Source organism: Rhamphochromis longiceps, linkage group LG11, assembly GCF_057381845.1.
Source record: "Rhamphochromis longiceps isolate RC_006_pf linkage group LG11, R_longiceps_female_GT1.1, whole genome shotgun sequence".
NCBI classification, from domain to species: Eukaryota; Metazoa; Chordata; class Actinopteri; order Cichliformes; family Cichlidae; genus Rhamphochromis; species Rhamphochromis longiceps.
The window spans coordinates 72,928-96,139 of NC_140567.1; the positions used below are offsets into that span (position 1 = coordinate 72,928).

General features: G+C 43.3%; 1 long non-coding RNA gene across 1 annotated transcript in view; it reads right to left on the reverse strand.

The window, feature by feature from the left end:
- Positions 1–6,397: 6,397 nt before the first annotated feature.
- The window catches only part of LOC146658350 (uncharacterized), a 237,701-nt gene continuing 220,886 nt past the window's right edge, over positions 6,398–23,212 (reverse strand). The window contains exon 2 of the long non-coding RNA XR_014913694.1: positions 6,398–7,150. This is a non-coding gene — a long non-coding RNA (uncharacterized LOC146658350). The remainder of the gene's footprint in view (positions 7,151–23,212) is intronic.

Consider the following 23,212-nt stretch of genomic DNA (forward strand, 5'->3'; position numbering starts at 1 on the left):
AGACGTTTGTGCTGGACTTTGCTCCTGGCAGCACAAAGTATTTATGTAAAAAAGAGAGGGAGCGACGGCTCCACAGCTGCGCGGGTTCACGCGAGCGCGGTCACGCGGGTTTCACGCGGACCTGAGCCGTGCGGTTAATCGCAGGCTTAAAAATGGAAGAGATTAAAATGTTAGAAGTTTTCAGAAAACACACCAGCCTTGAAGAGCGTGTGGAGAAGGCCAGCCCACATCAGCAGCTATGCTCTGGTGGGTGGCTGTCCCCCCACCCCTTGCTGACACAAAACGTTAACTCTTCAGCCTGTGTGCCAGACCATAGACGTAATTGAGGTGGATAGTTGTTAAAAGTCATCTACATTACGCTTGTGGTTGCTTAAATTCAGTACGATGACATGTGAGGTGAAGTGATATAGATAAATATTTAAACTAATGAAGTGCATAGAGGCACTTGACCTGTGTGGAAGACTGTCGTCTTATTATGAACCATTGTTGAGATGTAGAGCACACCTGTGAAAACAACTAATATGCTGAACCCTGTATGAAACATCTAAAAGTACATGATGGAGAAGCTGAGTTGAATATGAAAGTGTAAGACTTTGCCACTGTGGGCAGAGCAACTACTGTGTGATGTTGCGTTGCAGTTTTTTTTTTTCTTCTGAGCTGATGAGCAGGCTACACATTATCAGATCGAGAGCTGTCTGAGAACTACTCTAAGAGAGGGAAACAGCGCTATGATAACTGTGATAACTGGAGTGTGCAACGTTTCCATGAGCAGTTTTCCTGCATCTTGACTTGTGTGTAGAGTGTTCATAACATCAGCATCATGTTTTTGATTATTTGTTTGTTGGGTTGAAAAATAGTTAAATAAACTGGTGATCATATTTACGGATCACCATGGCACATATCATCAGCCATGTGATTTATTTTTGCAGATGACAAAGTGAGTGTGAATGTGTCTGACATCACAGTGTTTCTGTGCACTGTGCAAGAGTAATTGCCTTTGATTGTGAGTGACAGCGGTGATTTTGCAGGTCACCAGCTATTGTAAATAATAATAATAAAAAAAAGAGTGAATAAGAGGGAGAATTTATATTGTAGAAAAAAAATAATCATAGGAAAAAGGTTTTGTGTTGATCAACCAAAAAAAACAACTATAATTTCATTTTCTGCTTTTAAGAAAGGATTGTTCACAAAAACACAGAGCGAGAGAGAGAGAGAGAGATATGTGTTGATTAAGCAGTGATGATAATAATGAAATGTCTTAGTTTGTCACTTTCAGGTGAAAAGCAGACCTGAATCAATTTTCCACATGCAGCGGTCGGAAGAAAGTTATAGTTTAACATCATTGGAAACATGCAGGCCAAGTTTCTGGCTGACTTATTTACAGTGCCATGTGTTTCTCAACCTCACAAGCGAGCTCACTCCTCCCTGAAGATAAGGAATGCAGCTCCATGATAAAGAGACAGCAGCAAGTCCTGAGCACAAAAAGTCCCAGCAAAGCAGCAGCAATGTGGACAAACAGCAGCAGAAGAAAGCAAACCCATCTTCCTGTCTGATTGGATGAATTCCACGGAGGGGCGAGCAAGATGGCGGTGGCAGCATGTTGAAATGCTCAAAAAGGACTGAGTGACTCGGGCAAGCCACATGCAGCTAGCATGCTGGCTAGCGACATGAAAGAAATGGACCCTTCATGATGCGTTCAACGTGCCAGCGCTGTGGTGGGAAAGGCTCCATCATAAACACGCCCTGCGCCCTGCGCCGAGGTTCAGGCCAAGAAGAAGAAGACGATGACTTCCAAGCCCAAGAAGGTCGGCCTCAGCGTGGGCGAGCTGATTGTGAAAGCCGTGGCCGCTCTCAAGAAGGCTCTGGCTGCCGGAGGCTACGATGTGGACAAGAACAAGGCCCGTGTCAAGACCGCCATCAAGAGTCTGGTGGCGAAGGGCACTCTGGTGCAGACCAAGGGCACCGGGGCCTCCGGATCCTTCAAGATGAACAGGGTTACTGAGACCAAAGCTAAGACGCCCGCCGCGGCCAAAGCCAAGAAACCGGCAGCAGCTGCTAAGAAGTCGCCCAGGAAGGCAGCAGCAGCAGCACTTCAGCCACTAGCACGAAGTCAACCGCATCAGAGGACAATAGTGAGAGTGGCTGTGACTTCACTGTGCATGTGAAGAAAACGTTTGGGAGAACTGAACAGTTGGAGTTTGACATTTGCCACCTGTGGAGTAAAATGGCAAGAAGAGACAGTGGGACACAGGACAAAGCTGAAGGAGAACTGCCGGCTGTTGGACTGTTGAAGTGGGAGAGGACAACAGAGTGAGAAGACTAGGTGAGAACACATAGGAATTATTTAATGTGGGAAATCAAAATTTGGGTTAGCAAACCTGGGGAAAAACAAAACTGACTGCTTAAGTTGGAAAATTGAGACGGAGTCTGAAACATTGCGAAAATAGAAACATATACAAAATCACACACACACAAGCAGAACATGCATTAACCCTACTAACAATTCCAAACACAAAATGACTCATGAAGACTCATAGCACATTAGTTAAGAAATGATTAAATAATAGCAGAGAAGTGTGTAGGAAAGGCAGCTTTAAGAACATGCTCTGCTGGAGATGCAGCTCCACAGACATGCATTAGACCTGCCTAATAACACAAACACATGTAATGAAAATTAGCTTGTTATCTTTCATCAGTGTTAAAATAGTGTCAATTTAGCAGACACTTGTTATTAAATACTGAATTTATCTAATGCAAAAAATTGACTCTCCAGGTTGCAGGACAACAGTTTAACTTTTGTGGGAAAAAAGATCCTGGTTTGACCAACCAGTGATCAGACAATAAATTTAGTTGTTAAAATGGTAAATTGGGAGAAGCTTCCTGCTTGATTGAGGCAGCACATGTAATTTACTGTATGAGGGAAATTGTCTTTTGTGATACTATTTTGAACATGCTTTTCTGTCGTCCTGTCAACTTAGTGGGTTAATAGTTGATATGCAAATTAGTGATCGGTTTTAGATTAATGAAAGGTGACTGAATTCTAGCACGAGTGAATGAGATGTGTTGGAGTTGTTGTGTGTTGAGTGGAGACTCTAAAACACTGAAGTTTCCTGCTTTGATGTGCGAGTGAATCCTGTATTTAGATACACAACTCTGAATACGTCAGAACAGACTGTTTTGTGAAGTGCATGACAGCATGTCACATGTTTTATGATGAAGGGAAAAGGAAAATTGAATAAAATAGATCTGTGGCCTAAATGAGTGAAGAGCACAGACCTGGTAATTAAACTCATAGCTAATAAGACATTAGGATTATGTTGTGTGTTGTGCAGCTGATGGTTGATTTGGAGTGAATCTAGCTGATGATTTTTCTTTTGTTGTGAAGTTGAGCCTGCCGATTAGTATGATGGTATGATAAACCATGCTAATGGTATGATTTACCCTCCTGAGATGGGGAGCTTGTGTCATGACTTAACAAGGCCTTTTTATTTTGATACTTTCACAGTGCACTGAGAGTTTGGTTTGATAATCTCTGTTATTTTTTATTTTTCATTTTTGAACAAGCACTGATTTTTGCTTGTGAATTTCTTTTCTTTGAGCAGATCTGCAAGTCGGGAATTAAAAGCGTTACACGTCGTCAAGAAAATTGTTGCAAGTGAGTTTCTCCACATTTAAAATGGGTTCAGGAGAAAGCCACTTATTTGGGACAATTAGGAAATGAGAGTCCCCCCCAAAAAGGATTCAACGAGGAAATCCAGTCTAAATTATTTTTCTTTTTGAAATAACGTCGTTTTGCTGAGCGTGGAAACGAATGCGATGATAATTTCCACAATTAGCAAAAGAAGGAACCACTGAGTGAATGAGTAAGAATTTTAAAATATCTGACTGACTGACTGAACATGATTGTGTGAAGCTAACCCCCACCTGACAAAGGTGCAGATGAACCCATGTGTTTCCTTTTACAGGAGCAGAAAGATGACAGCAACACTCGAGGTTGCATGATGATTTAACCTTTTAAATGCCATTTTCTGTGTCTGTGCATTTATCAGGTGTGTTATTCATAGGCTTGAGTTGCTCACAGAGATATCTGTGACAAAGTATGCATACGCCTGCGCAAGCGCTAATATTTGCATTTTCTTTTCTTACAGCATGCCAGTTCTTCATGTGAATTGATGATGCGATTTATACCAGGACAACTGGTTGATGTTTTTTCCTACTACAGGATTTCTGGGTTTATGTGTGAGGGAAACTGTGTTTACAGGTTATGAGTGGTGATGCTGTTGCATTGTGTTGATGGGAAAATGTGAAGGTTACTTTGATAATGTGAATAACCTGTGTGAAATTTCCTGTGTTGAGAACTGGTGTTACTTCTTTCCACAGCTAGGGTTGACTTTATGGTGTTTTTATGGCACCTCTGGAACCTGTTGACCTGTGTCTGACCTCTGTCTGACTACAGTCAATGTGTATTGCTAATGTTAGTTTCTTTGAGAATGCTGTGGAAGATTCAGCTGAACCGGACAAGTGACATGAGTAAAACAAATAAGAGATACAGTGTTTCTGGGATAGTTTGATATGGGCTCATTAGCTGGCCACTTTTGAGCCCATAGTAATATATAAGTGGAGTGACTTTGCTTAAGAGCAGTCACCGATTACATTAATGTTGCCTGAGTACATGGGATGATCCATGTCTGAGGCGACATATGAAAATACTTGTAGTTTACTGATTTGAGAAAACCTGCACATGACACTTGTCTTGCTGATGTTGAATGCTTCTTGTTCTTATGATACAATTGTTTACAGGTATGAAGTTTGATTTTACTTCCAGATTTTGTTTTCCAGGCCATGATGGTGTGTATGCAGGCTCCTGGGAGAGCCAGGTGTTAAGCAAACTTAATATGCAAAGCACACTAACATTTTCATTGCAGGATTATGGGTCCAGGGTGGTGCTGCTCCAGGGGAAGAGATGCCCTGATGTTGCCTGGGATATGATCTAGCTAATCTTTTTCTTTAAGACTGGAATCCAGGTTTGGTGAGTTGACGCATGGGTGTGTCCATGCGTCAAGAGGAGGGGTCCAAGGATTAACATTAAACAATGTTTTTTATTATTGTTGCAGTGATTTGTGTGATTAAGCCGTTTTATTTACAAATATTAAACCTATGCAAGTGGTGCACCCATGTTCAGATGAGGCTTTGATGGCCTATAAGTGAAGTTCACTGAACTAAAGAATGTGGTTTGATGATTGTTGACATACTCTCCAAATAGTTTGTCTTCCTAGCAAGGAAATACAGGTGCAGCAGTAATCCCCTGAGAAATCTTCAGAGGCCCAGTGAGAAGCGCATAGCTGACAGGACCAGGCAGTGGTTGAGGTCAAAGATCAAGCTGATTGGGGCCCATCATGAAATCAGACCTTGGAGCCACAGCAAGGACCATGAAACTGCCTGCAAAATAGAGGAGAGGATCGTCCACAAGATGGGAGAGAGGCTTCAGGAGGATCAGAGATCATCTTCAGCACAGCAGACATCACACAGAGAGCTGTGCTACTAAGCTTCCAGGAAATCAAGAGGAGACTTCCCACAGCAAGATTTTAAATAAAATGAAAGATTCAATATTGACGCTGAGGAAGACGACTAAGGTGTACGACGTGCTCTGCCTTAAACCTTCAGCAGCGTTGGAACATGAAAACTCGTGGGATGAGGGGAGCGTGCCAAGCTCCATCGACAGCGCAGAAGGAGTTCGAGGATGACATCATGATTCTGTGAAAGCACAGGAACCAGAAGCTATGGTGGTGATGACAGCAGTTTCCTATGAACATCACCTAATGCTGTGCCACTATACTGTGCATACGATGACACTCTGAAGGCTGCTGGGATCATAACAGCAGTAAGATGACGGAACCCAGCACCCTTTCCACAGAGAGCTTTTTCTGCAGAGCGTGGACAATTAAGGAGTCATAAATATCCCCCTCACAAGACGAAGGTCTGAAGTCAGGTGATGGGGGCTGGTAAGAGGCCATAAAACTAGAGTGCTGAGAGGTCTGCAGCTTGGAAATAGCTGACACCCATGTTGACGAACCACAAAACCAACTAGTATGTTTGAATGTCTATTCTACATACATTTGTACTCTGGTCCTATGGACAACGATGGAAACAACTGGAAGAGACATTCATGACGCCCTGCAGAGCTTAAACCACTCTGCAGAAAGACATGTGATGTGCACACCCGGAGGAAGCACCACCAAGTTGAGATGTTTTTGAAAATGTTACTTTTTTAGTTTCACTATTAAATTAACAATTTCTTTGGTTGCTCGTAAGATGCAGTTTGCCATGAGATGAGCTCAATGAATGGGGTAACTGCTAATACATTTATTAAACTGTGTACCTTTTCAGTAATTTAGGGTGATTTGACATATGCTGAGTATAAAAAGGTTTGCATTGAAACTGTCAGACATGACGTATTCATACCTGGGAACTTTTCAGGCATAAAGGTCAAAAAGGGGGGAAATGTTAGATTTGTATTGTTGATTGTCATTTATGCTTAGAAATATTTACTTATATATGCTTAGAGTTTTGTAATTAGTTGTAGATTGGTAGAGGTTTTGATCCTTGATAGTCTGCAAACTTTGTGTGTATTAGACAGCACTTTGGGAGCATGAGAGGTCATACCGTGTCTTATTATTTTATGGTAGGATTAACGTAGTTGCGTCTGTTCTAGTCTAAGTGCTCTTTGTTTAGATGAACTGCAGGACTTCCTCACCGTGTTATCTAGGATGAACCATCTAGGGTGAGGGGGAGGCTACCCTCTTCCTGACCAAGGATGTTTGACCCTTTGATCAGCAGTCCCCACACACACACACACACACACACACACACACACACACACACACACACACACACACACACACACACAGGCAAGGTACTCTTTGTTTGTATGTAGACGTCGTATGTTAATGAACCTATGCATATTCATGTAACCTCAATAAAAGGACAGTGTATGGGAGAACGGACGAGACCAACTGGAGTCAAGCGGTTGTCCGGTTCTCTCCCGTGCACGAGTAACATGAAGAACTTTGCCTATTTGTGTCTTGCTTAGCAGTGTAATTATATTGTCTTAACGTTCCAGCGAATAGGTTTATGCTACAAACCTAACACCCTCAGTCTTGTTCGTAATATGAATGACGGACTGCCGAGCGCCCATGGTGTCTGCAAACTAAAGAACAAAAAGAGAGAGAAGAACGTGTTCCTGTCTGTGGGAGCATCTCTGTTCGTAAGACAGTAAACGTGATACAAACACCATCATGTCGTCCACTGTTACAGCCCCAGTGCTCCACCCTGTGGGACTTTTCCAATAAGAGAGACTTTACCTAAAAAGTTTCCTTCAAAAGGCTCTGCAGCTTTATTATTTATTAAAAAACAGTTTGAACATGGAGCACCGTGTGTGCGAGCAGCTGTGACTCACGTTTCCACAGCGAGCGCTCCGAACGAAACGATGACAAACAGATTCTGAACACGTCAGAGAAAGGAACATCTTTGTCTGTGTTTCAGTCAAATAAACAAGCTCGGACTCACAGTGATGAGATGAATTCAGGTGATCGGTCACCAGTGTTCGTGTGCAGTCCTTGCAGTCTGACTGAGACCAAACAATCCTCTGTTTGTACCCTGAAAGTGAAGCAGAACATCTGTTCATGAACTAAAGGAGATTTGTGGAGAGATTTTTTTCCCTTTCCAGAAAAAAATACTACCTCATTTTTTTTCTGGAGATTCGAGAAAAATGTTTTTTTACTCTGACATGTTTTGGTTTATTTCTTTTTGATTGGTCACTAAGATATTTAAAGCAAATACCCCTCTCGCCCCTGTGGGCTGTCGTTTTTGTTCAAGCTCGTATTTGATAGCTAAAGGCTCCACACTAAAACTGGTGATTATTCACTCTGAATTATTCTTATAGGTCGTCCAACTATAAGGTTGCTTTGAAGGTAACATTGTGGTGTTTATCCAGTTGGATTAAGTTTGCAAATGTGCAAAGGGCTGATTATGTTTGCAAGCAGCGTATTCCATTAATATTAATTGCAAATCACTGAATGCAGGACATTATGATCGGGAGCTAAATGAAAGCGCAGCTCACTCAACACAAGCTGAACAGCAGAGAGGGAGGAGAGCAGTGAAGAGTAACCCATCTGGCTACACTAAGTAACAGTTACTGTGGAATAGCTCAGGCCGCATTCAGTGTGTTTCGTCTGATTCCTGGACTCTGATCACGCACTAACAGGTCATGGCGGACACGCTCGGCCTCGTTGGGCCAGCTGTGAGTCCGTTACCGTGAACTATGGAGCGGCAGATTTGTGCTGGAACTGAGCTGCACACAGCTGATGTTGATGTGTGCATCGGAGACCATTCAGATGGAAACCTGCAGACCCACAGAGCTGAGAACTGTCTCTGCACATCTGCCTGTGTTAGAACAGGAAGTAGTTTCTAATTTCATCAAGCTTGTCAACATCCTGTGGTCGCAGCGATGTTAAAAACAGGAAGTGTGGTTGCTAAGCTGTTGCTATGTGTGCTGATGTCACACAGACTAGGATGAGGTGCAATATATTAGACAATTCACACAATTCACAGTATATCGGTTTAGTATTCACCTCTCTCGAATAAAACACCACCAAAAATGTGTTTTCCTATTAAAGGTGACGAATTTTGTAATGTAATGTGATGCGTTACACACAAACAAGCCTTACTGCTCGTATTTATCAGGTTTTCTCCTCGTGCATTTAACAAAATAGAAATACAGGTGTAGTTCATTACCCCGTCTGCTTTTTGTAAAGATTACTTTATTCTGATGTCATTGTTTGATAGAAACACGTCTGTCTAGTGGCTAGAATGCTGGCAGTCCGCCCAGTCACCGCTCACTGTTTTAGGACATTTAAATGCAAAAATGCGTCTTTGGGCACATTTTAATGTCCGGTAAAGTTAGCGTTGTAATAGCAAACAAGTATTTTTGACGCAATTGCATTTAAAAACAAAAGTGCCATTTTTTTCTCCCCTCTGAGGTCAGTGGGAGGAGGCACAGACCCACCATTTAAACTGAACCCCTTTTGGTTACACACTTTTGGTTGTGAAATCACAACAGTCTGATGGGCTTGTACAGGGCGATGGCTGTGTAGATTTTTACCAGAGGTAGAACGTGAAATATGTGACTCTGTGTGTCTCCCATCCTCTCAGTGTTGGGATGGTGAATGAAGGAGTTTTGTGCAGTTCCAGCAGAGACACTAAAACACAGCAGTGATTGTGTCCAAACAGACAAACATGAACTAAATGCAGTGAAGCTGCTGTTTGTCTGAGTGCATCAAATGTCTGAGGGAGCTCACTGCACAGGAACGTTTACTTTTATTTCACTGTGAAGGCTGAACCCTCTCTGAAGTCAGCAGCATCATTTCAGAGTTTTAGAGTCGAACATTTCTAACAGGAAGTGATCAGAAGTCTACAAAAGGCTCTGAATCCTCAAACACTGAGAGGAAATCTGCTGTTCAAGCTGCTGATCGTGTTGTCAACATTTCAACACTAACTCCAGATGTTTCCAGTTGCACATCCATCACATCAGGGAAGTTCTGGCAGCAAAAACTGATCAAAGGCTGAAAACACTCATTTATCTGTGAGCAGCATCAACTTTTAGACAACAGGAAACATCAGCAAGCATTTTTACACCAGTCCCAAAATGAACAGAGCTGCTGCCTCCATCTACAAACTGCCCCACATGCAGAACCACAAACTCCACCCTGCACTGAGAACTGAAAAAGTCTTCACTGTTACTTTTCTACAGATCATCACTGAAAATATCATGACTGACTCATCATGAAGTCTTTTTTCCTTCAAACTACAAACATCCTGGACATTAAATGTTTCTGTAAACAGCAGCAGAAACTTCCAGGAACTGAAGACAAAACTTCAGACTTCAACACAAACAAATGTATGAACCCGGTCTCTGCCGCCATCTTTTATATACAAGCTATAGATAGTCTACAGTGGAAATAATAATTGAAACCAGCAAACACACAATCACGAAAGGCCTGTGGTACATAGCTGATTATTAGAGATAGGTTGATCATATTTAAGATCGAAGAATTAATTAATGGCAGGACTTCTTTGAGCAGTTTTGTAGGAATGGGGTCTAAAAGACACGTTGATGGTTTGGAGGAAGTAATTATTGAAGTTAACTCAGAAAGATCAATTGGAGAAAAAGAGTCTAACTTAACATCAATGGTACTAAGAGTACCTGATTCCTTCTGTTACTTTTATTAGTGATATCAGTGAGGTGTCAGGTGATGTGCAGGCAGCATCTCAGTCACAGTAAGAAGTGTGGTCACCTGGGGTTTTGAAGGGTGTAGCCCTCAGTCTTGTTCGTAATATGAATGACGGACTGCCGAGCGCCCATGGTGTCTGCAAACTAAAGAACAAAAAGAGAGAGAAGAACGTGTTCCTGTCTGTGGGAGCATCTCTGTTCGTAAGACAGTAAACGTGATACAAACACCATCATGTCGTCCACTGTTACAGCCCCAGTGCTCCACCCTGTGGGACTTTTCCAATAAGAGAGACTTTACCTAAAAAGTTTCCTTCAAAAGGCTCTGCAGCTTTATTATTTATTAAAAAACAGTTTGAACATGGAGCACCGTGTGTGCGAGCAGCTGTGACTCACGTTTCCACAGCGAGCGCTCCGAACGAAACGATGACAAACAGATTCTGAACACGTCAGAGAAAGGAACATCTTTGTCTGTGTTTCAGTCAAATAAACAAGCTCGGACTCACAGTGATGAGATGAATTCAGGTGATCGGTCACCAGTGTTCGTGTGCAGTCCTTGCAGTCTGACTGAGACCAAACAATCCTCTGTTTGTACCCTGAAAGTGAAGCAGAACATCTGTTCATGAACTAAAGGAGATTTGTGGAGAGATTTTTTTCCCTTTCCAGAAAAAAATACTACCTCATTTTTTTTCTGGAGATTCGAGAAAAATGTTTTTTTACTCTGACATGTTTTGGTTTATTTCTTTTTGATTGGTCACTAAGATATTTAAAGCAAATACCCCTCTCGCCCCTGTGGGCTGTCGTTTTTGTTCAAGCTCGTATTTGATAGCTAAAGGCTCCACACTAAAACTGGTGATTATTCACTCTGAATTATTCTTATAGGTCGTCCAACTATAAGGTTGCTTTGAAGGTAACATTGTGGTGTTTATCCAGTTGGATTAAGTTTGCAAATGTGCAAAGGGCTGATTATGTTTGCAAGCAGCGTATTCCATTAATATTAATTGCAAATCACTGAATGCAGGACATTATGATCGGGAGCTAAATGAAAGCGCAGCTCACTCAACACAAGCTGAACAGCAGAGAGGGAGGAGAGCAGTGAAGAGTAACCCATCTGGCTACACTAAGTAACAGTTACTGTGGAATAGCTCAGGCCGCATTCAGTGTGTTTCGTCTGATTCCTGGACTCTGATCACGCACTAACAGGTCATGGCGGACACGCTCGGCCTCGTTGGGCCAGCTGTGAGTCCGTTACCGTGAACTATGGAGCGGCAGATTTGTGCTGGAACTGAGCTGCACACAGCTGATGTTGATGTGTGCATCGGAGACCATTCAGATGGAAACCTGCAGACCCACAGAGCTGAGAACTGTCTCTGCACATCTGCCTGTGTTAGAACAGGAAGTAGTTTCTAATTTCATCAAGCTTGTCAACATCCTGTGGTCGCAGCGATGTTAAAAACAGGAAGTGTGGTTGCTAAGCTGTTGCTATGTGTGCTGATGTCACACAGACTAGGATGAGGTGCAATATATTAGACAATTCACACAATTCACAGTATATCGGTTTAGTATTCACCTCTCTCGAATAAAACACCACCAAAAATGTGTTTTCCTATTAAAGGTGACGAATTTTGTAATGTAATGTGATGCGTTACACACAAACAAGCCTTACTGCTCGTATTTATCAGGTTTTCTCCTCGTGCATTTAACAAAATAGAAATACAGGTGTAGTTCATTACCCCGTCTGCTTTTTGTAAAGATTACTTTATTCTGATGTCATTGTTTGATAGAAACACGTCTGTCTAGTGGCTAGAATGCTGGCAGTCCGCCCAGTCACCGCTCACTGTTTTAGGACATTTAAATGCAAAAATGCGTCTTTGGGCACATTTTAATGTCCGGTAAAGTTAGCGTTGTAATAGCAAACAAGTATTTTTGACGCAATTGCATTTAAAAACAAAAGTGCCATTTTTTTCTCCCCTCTGAGGTCAGTGGGAGGAGGCACAGACCCACCATTTAAACTGAACCCCTTTTGGTTACACACTTTTGGTTGTGAAATCACAACAGTCTGATGGGCTTGTACAGGGCGATGGCTGTGTAGATTTTTACCAGAGGTAGAACGTGAAATATGTGACTCTGTGTGTCTCCCATCCTCTCAGTGTTGGGATGGTGAATGAAGGAGTTTTGTGCAGTTCCAGCAGAGACACTAAAACACAGCAGTGATTGTGTCCAAACAGACAAACATGAACTAAATGCAGTGAAGCTGCTGTTTGTCTGAGTGCATCAAATGTCTGAGGGAGCTCACTGCACAGGAACGTTTACTTTTATTTCACTGTGAAGGCTGAACCCTCTCTGAAGTCAGCAGCATCATTTCAGAGTTTTAGAGTCGAACATTTCTAACAGGAAGTGATCAGAAGTCTACAAAAGGCTCTGAATCCTCAAACACTGAGAGGAAATCTGCTGTTCAAGCTGCTGATCGTGTTGTCAACATTTCAACACTAACTCCAGATGTTTCCAGTTGCACATCCATCACATCAGGGAAGTTCTGGCAGCAAAAACTGATCAAAGGCTGAAAACACTCATTTATCTGTGAGCAGCATCAACTTTTAGACAACAGGAAACATCAGCAAGCATTTTTACACCAGTCCCAAAATGAACAGAGCTGCTGCCTCCATCTACAAACTGCCCCACATGCAGAACCACAAACTCCACCCTGCACTGAGAACTGAAAAAGTCTTCACTGTTACTTTTCTACAGATCATCACTGAAAATATCATGACTGACTCATCATGAAGTCTTTTTTCCTTCAAACTACAAACATCCTGGACATTAAATGTTTCTGTAAACAGCAGCAGAAACTTCCAGGAACTGAAGACAAAACTTCAGACTTCAACACAAACAAATGTATGAACCCGGTCTCTGCCGCCATCTTTTATATACAAGCTATAGATAGTCTACAGTGGAAATAATAATTGAAACCAGCAAACACACAATCACGAAAGGCCTGTGGTACATAGCTGATTATTAGAGATAGGTTGATCATATTTAAGATCGAAGAATTAATTAATGGCAGGACTTCTTTGAGCAGTTTTGTAGGAATGGGGTCTAAAAGACACGTTGATGGTTTGGAGGAAGTAATTATTGAAGTTAACTCAGAAAGATCAATTGGAGAAAAAGAGTCTAACTTAACATCAATGGTACTAAGAGTACCTGATTCCTTCTGTTACTTTTATTAGTGATATCAGTGAGGTGTCAGGTGATGTGCAGGCAGCATCTCAGTCACAGTAAGAAGTGTGGTCACCTGGGGTTTTGAAGGGTGTAGCCCTCAGTCTTGTTCGTAATATGAATGACGGACTGCCGAGCGCCCATGGTGTCTGCAAACTAAAGAACAAAAAGAGAGAGAAGAACGTGTTCCTGTCTGTGGGAGCATCTCTGTTCGTAAGACAGTAAACGTGATACAAACACCATCATGTCGTCCACTGTTACAGCCCCAGTGCTCCACCCTGTGGGACTTTTCCAATAAGAGAGACTTTACCTAAAAAGTTTCCTTCAAAAGGCTCTGCAGCTTTATTATTTATTAAAAAACAGTTTGAACATGGAGCACCGTGTGTGCGAGCAGCTGTGACTCACGTTTCCACAGCGAGCGCTCCGAACGAAACGATGACAAACAGATTCTGAACACGTCAGAGAAAGGAACATCTTTGTCTGTGTTTCAGTCAAATAAACAAGCTCGGACTCACAGTGATGAGATGAATTCAGGTGATCGGTCACCAGTGTTCGTGTGCAGTCCTTGCAGTCTGACTGAGACCAAACAATCCTCTGTTTGTACCCTGAAAGTGAAGCAGAACATCTGTTCATGAACTAAAGGAGATTTGTGGAGAGATTTTTTTCCCTTTCCAGAAAAAAATACTACCTCATTTTTTTTCTGGAGATTCGAGAAAAATGTTTTTTTACTCTGACATGTTTTGGTTTATTTCTTTTTGATTGGTCACTAAGATATTTAAAGCAAATACCCCTCTCGCCCCTGTGGGCTGTCGTTTTTGTTCAAGCTCGTATTTGATAGCTAAAGGCTCCACACTAAAACTGGTGATTATTCACTCTGAATTATTCTTATAGGTCGTCCAACTATAAGGTTGCTTTGAAGGTAACATTGTGGTGTTTATCCAGTTGGATTAAGTTTGCAAATGTGCAAAGGGCTGATTATGTTTGCAAGCAGCGTATTCCATTAATATTAATTGCAAATCACTGAATGCAGGACATTATGATCGGGAGCTAAATGAAAGCGCAGCTCACTCAACACAAGCTGAACAGCAGAGAGGGAGGAGAGCAGTGAAGAGTAACCCATCTGGCTACACTAAGTAACAGTTACTGTGGAATAGCTCAGGCCGCATTCAGTGTGTTTCGTCTGATTCCTGGACTCTGATCACGCACTAACAGGTCATGGCGGACACGCTCGGCCTCGTTGGGCCAGCTGTGAGTCCGTTACCGTGAACTATGGAGCGGCAGATTTGTGCTGGAACTGAGCTGCACACAGCTGATGTTGATGTGTGCATCGGAGACCATTCAGATGGAAACCTGCAGACCCACAGAGCTGAGAACTGTCTCTGCACATCTGCCTGTGTTAGAACAGGAAGTAGTTTCTAATTTCATCAAGCTTGTCAACATCCTGTGGTCGCAGCGATGTTAAAAACAGGAAGTGTGGTTGCTAAGCTGTTGCTATGTGTGCTGATGTCACACAGACTAGGATGAGGTGCAATATATTAGACAATTCACACAATTCACAGTATATCGGTTTAGTATTCACCTCTCTCGAATAAAACACCACCAAAAATGTGTTTTCCTATTAAAGGTGACGAATTTTGTAATGTAATGTGATGCGTTACACACAAACAAGCCTTACTGCTCGTATTTATCAGGTTTTCTCCTCGTGCATTTAACAAAATAGAAATACAGGTGTAGTTCATTACCCCGTCTGCTTTTTGTAAAGATTACTTTATTCTGATGTCATTGTTTGATAGAAACACGTCTGTCTAGTGGCTAGAATGCTGGCAGTCCGCCCAGTCACCGCTCACTGTTTTAGGACATTTAAATGCAAAAATGCGTCTTTGGGCACATTTTAATGTCCGGTAAAGTTAGCGTTGTAATAGCAAACAAGTATTTTTGACGCAATTGCATTTAAAAACAAAAGTGCCATTTTTTTCTCCCCTCTGAGGTCAGTGGGAGGAGGCACAGACCCACCATTTAAACTGAACCCCTTTTGGTTACACACTTTTGGTTGTGAAATCACAACAGTCTGATGGGCTTGTACAGGGCGATGGCTGTGTAGATTTTTACCAGAGGTAGAACGTGAAATATGTGACTCTGTGTGTCTCCCATCCTCTCAGTGTTGGGATGGTGAATGAAGGAGTTTTGTGCAGTTCCAGCAGAGACACTAAAACACAGCAGTGATTGTGTCCAAACAGACAAACATGAACTAAATGCAGTGAAGCTGCTGTTTGTCTGAGTGCATCAAATGTCTGAGGGAGCTCACTGCACAGGAACGTTTACTTTTATTTCACTGTGAAGGCTGAACCCTCTCTGAAGTCAGCAGCATCATTTCAGAGTTTTAGAGTCGAACATTTCTAACAGGAAGTGATCAGAAGTCTACAAAAGGCTCTGAATCCTCAAACACTGAGAGGAAATCTGCTGTTCAAGCTGCTGATCGTGTTGTCAACATTTCAACACTAACTCCAGATGTTTCCAGTTGCACATCCATCACATCAGGGAAGTTCTGGCAGCAAAAACTGATCAAAGGCTGAAAACACTCATTTATCTGTGAGCAGCATCAACTTTTAGACAACAGGAAACATCAGCAAGCATTTTTACACCAGTCCCAAAATGAACAGAGCTGCTGCCTCCATCTACAAACTGCCCCACATGCAGAACCACAAACTCCACCCTGCACTGAGAACTGAAAAAGTCTTCACTGTTACTTTTCTACAGATCATCACTGAAAATATCATGACTGACTCATCATGAAGTCTTTTTTCCTTCAAACTACAAACATCCTGGACATTAAATGTTTCTGTAAACAGCAGCAGAAACTTCCAGGAACTGAAGACAAAACTTCAGACTTCAACACAAACAAATGTATGAACCCGGTCTCTGCCGCCATCTTTTATATACAAGCTATAGATAGTCTACAGTGGAAATAATAATTGAAACCAGCAAACACACAATCACGAAAAAGCAGAAGTTATACTGATGTTAGCCAGGGAAACATTACAGACTGCTTCCATTACCTTCACAGCGTCAGTCACAAACATTTACTTCAGGAAAGTGAAATTAAAGTTTGAACAGGAAGGAAACACCCACAGAGGCATCTGAGGACACCGAAACAAACACACTCTGTGCTGCATTCTAGTGCATCTTGGAAACTCCCAAAGCTCTGGCAGGTTATCTAAAGGTGATTTATTTCTGCCGGTTTTCCTGTTTGAAGCACAAACATCCGTCCCCACTTTGTTGTTCTTCTTCCTGCAGCGTTTGAATATTTCAGCACTAAACTGATGTTTGTTCAAAGCTCATTTCAACCTGTTGAAGTCATGAATGAAAGTGCAGACTGAGAGTGGATCACATGATGTTTGAGGTGTGTCATGTGACATGTTCAGTATTGTCACACATGTCTAGATTGTCCCTGATATCATAACTGCTCAAACACTGATGATTATATTTGAAGCATTATTACTGATGGCAGCAAAGTTTGAATGGAGCTCTCTGTCTGTGCTGATTTGTCGCCCTCTGGAGGTCAAAGCACAAACTGCATGATGTCACTGTAACCACCACAGTGACAGGAAGTGTTTTTATGACTGAAACACTGAAATGATGCTAACGGCTGTCGTTAGGCTCACTGACAGCAGTGCTGATGTGTTCATGTCAAACACTGGCTCAGGTCAGACTCCTTCATCCTTCTCCAGCGTGAGGCCGCCCTCAGACCCACAGGAGCTCTGACCTTTGACCTCCTGACCCTAACCATTTTAGTCTCTTTGCATCTTTAAATGCAAATCCATCCAAACTGTAGCCCAGCAAAAGAAGCTGGAAGTTGTTATATGAATGATGATCATAGCAGAGTTCCTGTTTCCAGCTCAGACGTGTTAAACGCTGCTGCTGTGCTACATTTGTCATTTCCTTCTTTCACTACCATCCATGTCAAAGTGCTGAACTCATCTGATCACTTTAATGTAGTAAAGCAGGAGCTGTAAGTCTGACATTTATTTACTGTCATCACAAACACACACAGCTGGATTAGCACCAGACAAAGGTCTGAAAAGATGAAAATCAGCGTCTGATTTCTATTATATATCCTTTTTATGTGGATGCACTTTTCTATCTGTCAGTGCTGAAGCTGACGTCACTGATCACATGACTCTGAGGGATGTTTCCAGCACCTTGCTGAATCTGAGCCATGAAGATTTAAGGCTCAGCTCTGAAGGCAAAGAAGGTCTGAGCCTGTGTTAGCAAGCTGTACCTAATAAAGTGGCAGCAAGGACTCAGTCAGTTATGATCAGAGCCAGCAGGGGGCAGCACAGAGAGGCGAGGCGCTGTCAGAGAAGCAGGCTGACATCAGACTGGTCATATTCCATCATCTATACCTGAAATAATCATCAAACACACGCAGAGCAGAAACATGTGGAAACATCTGGAGCTCAGTCTCAGTTTTACCCCTCAGAGGTTTACCTCAGTCCTGCTCCTCTGCTTCCTGTTTACAGCTGACATCATGCTGTGTACTGAGAGTCATGTGGTCAAAGCAAGGCCCTGGTACTCTGACAGAGAGCTAGCACAGTCATCCTAATGTGTGACATCACTTCTAACCAGAGAGCATTCAGCTTTCACAGCAGCCAACATCCTGTCACACTGAGCATGTGCAAACACAGCAGCCAACATCCTGTCACACTGAGCATGTGCAAACACAGCAGCCAACATCCTGTCACACTGAGCATGTGCAAACACAGCAGCCAACATCATGTCACACTGAGCATGTGCAAACACAGCAGCCAACATCCTGTCACACTGAGCATGTGCAAACACAACAGCCAACATCCTGTCACACTGAGCATGTGCAAACACAGCAGCCAACATCCTGTCACACTGAGCATGTGCAAACACAGCAGCCAACATCATGTCACACTGAGCATGTGCAAACACAGCAGGCAACATCCTGTCACACTGAGCATGTGCAAACACAACAGCCAACATCCTGTCACACTGAGCATGTGCAAACACAGCAGCCAACATCATGTCACACTGAGCATGTGCCATCACAGCTGCCAACATCCTGTCACACTGAGCATGTGCAAACACAGCAGCCAACATCCTGTCACACTGAGCATGTGCAAACACAGCAGCCAACATCCTGTCACACTGAGCATGTGCAAACACAGCAGCCAACATCCTGTCACACTGAGCATGTGCAAACACAGCAGCCAACATCCTGTCACACTGAGCATGTGCAAACACAGCAGCCAACAACCTGTCACACTGAGCATGTGCAAACACAGCAGACAACATCCTGTCACACTGAGCATGTGCAAACACAGCAGCCAACATCGCTGCAGTGCATCCTGGGATAGGGTGGGCCCACCTGTCCTTCAAATCCAGGGAGAAGGAGGACAGGTTTGTGGGAGACTAGGAGTCTGGATGGCCTTCGTGGCCTCGCTGTGATGTCATGGACCTTCAGAGGAAGCAGAGCCTGAATTGAAACACACCTGCTGACTTCCTGAGTTCTGCTCTGACAGCTGCCATGTGTCACAGCCTGGATAATAAAGCCATCAAACTTCACTCAGCTCCAATAACACCATCAGTGTTTGATGTCCAGAGGATTCATCAGCTTTAACCACGATAGAAGCAGGAAGTTAAGATGAAGATGAACCATGTTGCGACTGAAAGACAAAGCTGAAACATACAGATGTGTACAGATGTGTGAGCCTCCAAACATTGCTGCTGCTTAGTTTTCCACTAAGTCATCCCAGCTGACAGTAGAAATCATTGATTCAACTCATCAAAGCCCCAAAAATAGACTTTAAATACTCGATTTGAGACAATTGAAGTCAAATGTAAAGAAATGATTTCTCTGTCATTACTGCTGCATTCCCGCCCTGCATGCCCCCTCAACCCCGCCAGCCTCCACCACCATCCACATTCCGGCACTAGAAGTTTCCTCATTAAAGAAAAAAAAAAATAGGTGCTTCACCCCCTTGATGGCTCCCAATCATACCCCCTCCCACGTCTCCACCAGCTCACGGATTATCTACTCTGAGGTCAGTCTTCTCCAAACTCGGTGCCCCTTTGTCGGAAGAGAAAATGGGGGACCTTTAACATCCCTGGAGTTCCTCAGGATAACCCTCGACACTAAACGTTTCCAGGCTCCCCTGCCGATCAAAAGGTTAAGGCATCACCCTTCTCCTCCAAAACGTCCTCCTCGCTCTCTCTTGCTTCAAATGATGGCTGCTCTCCTTGTTGGGATGCTTAATCCTATACCTTACTTGCTTCACCTGCTGCATCCAAACCGCCACTCCTCGACTCCACCATGCTGCATAGCTCTCCCAGGGCTGAACTGCATCTCTGGCAACTTCTGCTCACTAACTGGAACGGCATCACCTTCTTCTACAATGATCAGCTGCCCCCCCACGACGTCCTGCTCTTCACAGATGCTGTCCCTTCTGTCGGCTTTGGGGGCTATTACGGCCGAAGACATTAAGAGCCTTGGCGCCCTACGCAGAGGCAGCTCCGACCCCAGGTCCTCCATTTTCAGCCACGTCTTTCGAGATCTAAACCCCATCGCAGAACTCAATCGCTTCTTGGGAGATGCTAATATAAAAACAGCCTTGCAGCAAGCACATTGTCCTCTTATTGGACCGCTTGGAACACGTTCCGTTCATCGCATCACAACTTCAACCTCTCGTCCTACGTCCTGGCGTGCACACTCAAGGCCACGTTCCTAATCGCCTTCTTCAGCTTAGGCTGTTCCGAATTCACCTCCTCATCCTCGATGTTCCACCCGACTCTTCACCCATGCATGTGTGTCATCCACCCAGTCTCCGAAGACTGCTTCATTTTATCCTCAAATGAAGCAACCCAATCAATCGGGCAGCACCACGCCTACATACTACTTCAAAATAAACTCTCCTTTAAGACCCTTCGAATCACTAACCCTTTACCTCGACCTCAAAAATCTCAGCACACCTTACCTTCAGATCATCTGTTCATCACCGAATCTGGCCACGCCCCAATCAGGACATGGCTCCTCTCACACTTTCGCCAAGCCCCCTTGTCTTCCGGGATTCCTCCAAATCACTTCCCTGGCCTCCCTTCCTCACCGGCGTTGCGACTTCTGCCTCCCACAAAGGAATCCCTGACCACTTAATCAAGCTCCTGGGTTGATGGTCATCACAAGTCTACCTGGTATACATTCACAACATTCTCCAAAACCTCCATTATGCCCAGTCCTGTCTTTGGGGGTTCTGCCTGGCCCAAGAGCGGTCGCCAGTCCCCTTCAAGGCCTTCCCCAAACCGCAGCACTAATCACACTTCCTCATCCCTCATCGCTTATCGTTACCAAGGGAGTGGTCCCTGCTAGTGAAACAAATATCAAAGCTGAGTTTTTGTCAAAGTACAGACATGATAAAAAATGTGTATTTCATTGTTTTCCATGTTCTAATTAATCAGTTCTTGATTGAGTCTTTGTGTTACTGTTTGTGTGCACAGTCCATCAATGGGCGTTATTAGCAGTTATCAGCCCCATAACTGTGGCTCAGATTGCACCTGCTAGCAGGCTCAGTAGGTCGTTATCACCAGTTGGTGAGCCGGATCACTGTGTCGCTGTTGGAGGGACCCCGATGGATCCAGATCCAGTACAGACAGACTTCACTTCACACTGAGACGGGCGCATAGCAGCTAACTACTGAAAAATGTCTATTTAATCAGTTTGAATATGATTTTCTTATGAACAGAAACAGATTACATAATGAAAAAAGGCTTCTGAACTTTACTCTTTTGCCACAAGCATCATCTGTATGATGGAAGTCGAGCCTGGAAATAGTTTTTTGCTAGTGTATTACTTTAGCGTACGCTAAATTCAAAGCTCGCCATGAGAGTGTTAATAACTTGCTAATGTTCAGCTACACTTTACTAGGTCACATCTGTGACACACGTTACTTAAACAAAGAAGGAAATATTGGCTCTGTTTTATCTGCTGGGCCCAAAAGTGACTCCCTGTATTTAAACTGCTATGAAGAACTTGTTGGTCTATAATATGTGAACATGTGTCAAATGTGTCCATCATGAAAGACATCAGGTCATCTTGAGCCACAAAAACATTCCTATCATGAAAGAGAAGCTGGAATCAGTTTGTTGCAGACGTTTAAATATCCGATATTTATCCAGTTAAAAGCTGAAATTCAAAAACGTCTTTTCAAGAGTCGTCTCTCCAAGAGGAGCAGAAGCTGCAACAAATATAACAACAGTTATTTAAGGCTGTTTTAAACGGCCACAAAGGAGCAGATTGGTTATAATGCAGCTGCTTCAGAGGAATAAACACTGTTTTTATTTCATGTGTAACACCTTTCAATGATGTGTTGACTAAAGTCTGTTGACCAGTGTAAGTAAAGACATCACACACACACATGGAAACACTGAAACCTGTTTGTGGTGCAGCAGCGATCCCAGCTGCTCGCCTTTATCTCGACTGGGTCGGCTGCTGATCTCAATATAATCAATGTTTAAAGTTCTCAGTGTTTCTGTGTTCCTTCGTATAGGATCTCCCAGCATCATCACTGTGCTGTCCAATCATTGTGTGCTAGGTTACCCTTATAGTGCGATGTGTGTTTGCACAAAGAGAAGCATGTGTGTCAAATATAAATAAGCACAGAACAGAAACAGCTGCTCGTTTCTTCTGTTTAGAGTCAAGTTAGTGTTTTGTGTCTTTTTTTGAGGCCTGATGTCGAGCAGAGGTGTGTGTAACTGCACTGGTCTGTTATATGTGTGAAGTGTGTGCTTCTCTTCAGCATCATTTTTGTCACTGCTGATTCCTTTGTGCCATCATGTGTTGAGAAGAGAGAACAGTTATAACGGAGGAGCAAAAGGAAGCCCTGAAATCTGCATCAACAATCAGAAATCAGAAATCAGAAATCAGAAATCAGAATCAGAATCAGAATCAGAATGGGGTTTATTGCCAAATGTTGAGCAGGTTTACAACATCAGGAAATTGCTGCGGTGCTTCAGTGCAAACATAGTGTCATAAGTTGCGCTTAAATAGACATGAAAAAATAAAAGTAAGAATAAGAATTAAAAGTGCTACGTAGAAGATATATACATGAGTGCAGGTGGTGATCAGTGCCAAACATGGAATGATGCAGTGACACAGCGTAGGGTCATGTGTTAGTGGTGGGAACAGTCATACGGTTATTGTTCATGTGTCCGACAGCAGAGGGGAAGAAACTGTTCTTATGGCGAGAGGTTCTGGTGCGAATGGACCGGAGCCTCCTGCCTGAGGGGAGCAGGTCAAACAGACTGTGTCCAGGGTGAGAAGGGTCAGCTGAGATCCGAGCTGCACGCCGCAGTGTCCTGGAGGTGTACAGGTCCTGCAGAGATGGGAGTCTGCAGCCAATCACCTTCTCAGCAGAGCGCACAACACGCTGCAGTCTCTGTTTGTCCCTGATAGTGGCTCCAGCGTACCACACGGTGATGGAGGAGGTGAGGATGGACTCGATGATTGCGGTGTAGAACTGCATCATCGCCAACACATCAAGGAAGTGTTGGCTCACCAGTGATCCCAGCAGAGCCACTGGTTTGGCTCCAGTTGTTACAGATTCAATGATGTTGTTCCTACAGATACATGTCAGCATCTTTATTGTAGTAAAGTCTTGTAATCTGAAGATAGAAACAAGGCAGCAAACAGCTCCA